This window comes from Macadamia integrifolia, chromosome 6 (genome assembly GCF_013358625.1).
Source record: "Macadamia integrifolia cultivar HAES 741 chromosome 6, SCU_Mint_v3, whole genome shotgun sequence".
Classification (NCBI taxonomy): Eukaryota; Viridiplantae; Streptophyta; class Magnoliopsida; order Proteales; family Proteaceae; genus Macadamia; species Macadamia integrifolia.
In genome coordinates this window covers 30,060,665-30,064,087 of record NC_056562.1, presented here as the reverse complement: position 1 = coordinate 30,064,087, position 3,423 = coordinate 30,060,665, and positions in this window count along the sequence as shown.

Sequence of the window (3,423 nt, the reverse complement as noted above, 5' to 3'; positions counted from 1 at the left end):
ATGATCCTAGAAATTAGGAAATCAAGAAGTGTGATTGTGTGAAAGTGAAACTCTTTTCTCGATTAGTACTTTGCTTTTTTCTCCCCCCCATTTTTTCGTAAAAACCCATTGAAATTCAAAACACTTTAAGTCTTTCATACTAGGTTTCGGTTAACCATTGGTTTTTCGGTTCTGAACCAAACTGAACCAGAATTATGACCTATAAAACGAAAACTGGATCAATTTACTATGGTGCAGTTCGATTGGTTAAAACCAGCCAGTTTCACTTTTGGTAAATGATTTCGGTTATATTTTAACACCCTTAGTGGCACCTGCTCTACAAGCAGAGGCTGCAACCAGTGCGCTATGCACTAGATTCACCTTGTTCTGGAACACTCATTAATGTGTGGCACATATCTCTCTCCACATTAAAAGTGCAGAGAATCCTCTCTCATAATGTATTGAAATAGAGATTAATTCCCTACCGTAAACTATTTAGGTGTATGAAGCGTCCTCAACAAAAGAGAGCATATAGCATGTAACATTGTTTGTTCTTGTTTTTTTAATTCTTTTTTGCAACTTTTATTGTTGCGTTTCTACATCATCTTTATTGAATCATAACCCATCATCATTGTGATCATGTGATAAAAAAACAGTTGCTGCTCAACCCAAATCTATTATATTTCTACAAGAAGTTGGATAAGATAAATAAACAAATCTATCAAGTTGAGCTATAGTGCAAAGTTTGGTCTTTGGACAAAGTCTTACCAACTCTCTCATGTTTGTCAAAATATATGACAACAGTACCTGAGAAATCCTAACCCAATCAGAAAAACTTTTCCTCACTTGATATCATTTTAACATATAAAGTTTACAACACTACCTGAGAAATCCTAACCCAATCAGAAAAACTTTTCCTCACTTGATATCATTTTAACATATAAAGTTTACAACACTACCTGAGAAATCCTAACCCAATCAGAAAAACTTTTCCTCACTTGATATCATTTTAACATATAAAGTTTACAACACTACCTGAGAAATCCTAACCCAATCAGAAAAACTTTTCCTCACTTGATATCATTTTAACATATAAAGTTTACAACACTACCTGAGAAATCCTAACCCAATCAGAAAAACTTTTCCTCACTTGATATCATTTTAACATATAAAGTTTACAACACTACCTGAGAAATCCTAACCCAATCAGAAAAACTTTTCCTCACTTGATATCATTTTGACATATAAAGTTTAGTTAAATTGAATCGACTACAAATAGATAAGAGGAAGGACACAACGAAGGCACTATAGAAAATGAAAATTTAAAACGATGTAAAAAAGAATGAAAATCATAAACAAACAGTCATAATACAAAAGTATTTTTGTGATTTAAAATGATTGTTTATGTCCATGGTGAGATGGGATCTGCTTTACTATCGATAAAGAATAGAGTTATACTTGTTTGTCTTCACATCTTTCTTAGATTTCAGAGAAAATCATCTTGCTACAAATGTATAGTGAAATCCTATATGGACATATATTACCAAAAAAACCCTTGTAGCCCTAATTTTTTTTCCTTAGGGACTATTGCCCCCAAACATGGTTCTAAGTATCGGTATCGGTTGAGACAAATACCAATACCTAACCGATCCGGATCAGTTATGAGTATCGATTTAGGGGTAAACACGTAAAAAAAAAGGTATATTTTGTGAAAAGTAAAGGTAAAAGTGACCAATTTGCACCAATCGGGTCCAAATCAGTATTTGATCGGTAGATACCGTTATCAATTACTAAATCCATGCCCCAACCTTTGCCAAGGACCCGGCAGTTCTTGGAGGCCCCAATAATGAAAATAACAAGCAAAGTTGACCGATTCCTCTAGGCCTCGAGCCCCACAATCCTTCAGAATCAATCCACGAATACAAGTGACCGAATGCAAGATATGATACCCCATCAACCTTTGGTGAAAGTACTTCTCACTAAAATTGATGAGTTTTGAATCAAATTGGACCTGAATTGCACCTCTTGGTGAAGGAAGGAAGCATGGATATGCCACCTCAAAGAAATATTGTGGATGAAAATCAAGGCAATTAGTTTGCAAAGCATGAGAAAAAGGAGTTACGTTCCCATGAAGCACCAATTAAAACAATTGAAGCTTCAAAAGCTTGTTTAGTGCATACAAGAGGTGAACGGATTAGGTTCACATACGAGAATGTTCTCGTACGTCTTTGATCCGTGGATTTAGAATCTATTAAATGAAGAGAGAGAAAATTGATTCTAAATCCACAGATCAGGATTGTTCTTGTTCATACTCATAGGTGAACTTGATCCGCTCTCATAAAAGGTGGGGGATTTCTATGTAAAAGTTCCACTAATCAGTATTGTTGTCACGATTGATAGCCAGGTCTGAACCACTCGACCAACTTGGCTAATGCGTTTCGATTCAGTTTCTATTCCCCTTCTCTAATCGGATAGGACACAAACTTTAACAATATATTATTGAATTGTTTGTTCTCATCTAATTCAACTTAGACGCAAGTTGGAAGGACAGGGTTATTGGTTCAAACTGGTTAGTCTGGAGAGCTGGTTTGGACCGAACCGGACCTCAAACCAATCTGGACTTGGAAAAGAAATAATCTTGATTAATCCCAGTATGAGGTCCACATCTTGGCCTTTGGAGTAAGTACCTGTTCAGATGGTCCGACCAACCAAACCTTTGTTTAGAGTTTAGACCGATAAATAACACCAAAATGCTAGTCATCAGTTAGACCCAGTCCATGAGGTTTCTCCACAATCTGGGGCTGCGATGGTAGGGGTTTCTTCTTCTCCGCCATTGGATCCTCCAGCAACTCTCTCGATCCCTCTCTCTTCCTCGCCCCTCTCTGCTTCCCCTACCTCTTTCCCTCCATTTGCGTCACCGGCTCCCCTATCCCTACATCTCCTTATTTTTTTAGAAGATAGGATCCTGACGGTTTGGTGTTGCTTATATCTAGACACAGACATGTACAAAAAGACCACGTTGCTCCATCTTGTGCGTTCTCACCATTGACCCAATATGCTGATGCAAGCAACTACTCTATCTCCCTTTTTTTTTTTTTAAATATATAATATGCATTAGAGTGTATTGATCCGGAGATCCAATTTCCAACCCGATCCAATTCCTAACCGATCTATTTCGTGAAGCAATAATAGGCAATTAGGGGTATCAATGGGTGGGTCAGGCTGGGTTTTTTAAAACCCTAACCCAACCCTAAGGTCTCTTAACTCAACCCTAGATCAGCCCAGTGGCCCCAGCCTAGGTCTGGCTGAGTTATCTCAACCTAGACCCAACCCTGTCGAGTTTAGCCCAACCCAATCTAGTCCAGCCTCAATGGACCCTGATTGGGCCGAGCTTAGCCAAGCCAGACCAACCTAGTACTACTAGTTACCTTTTTTTTTTTTTTT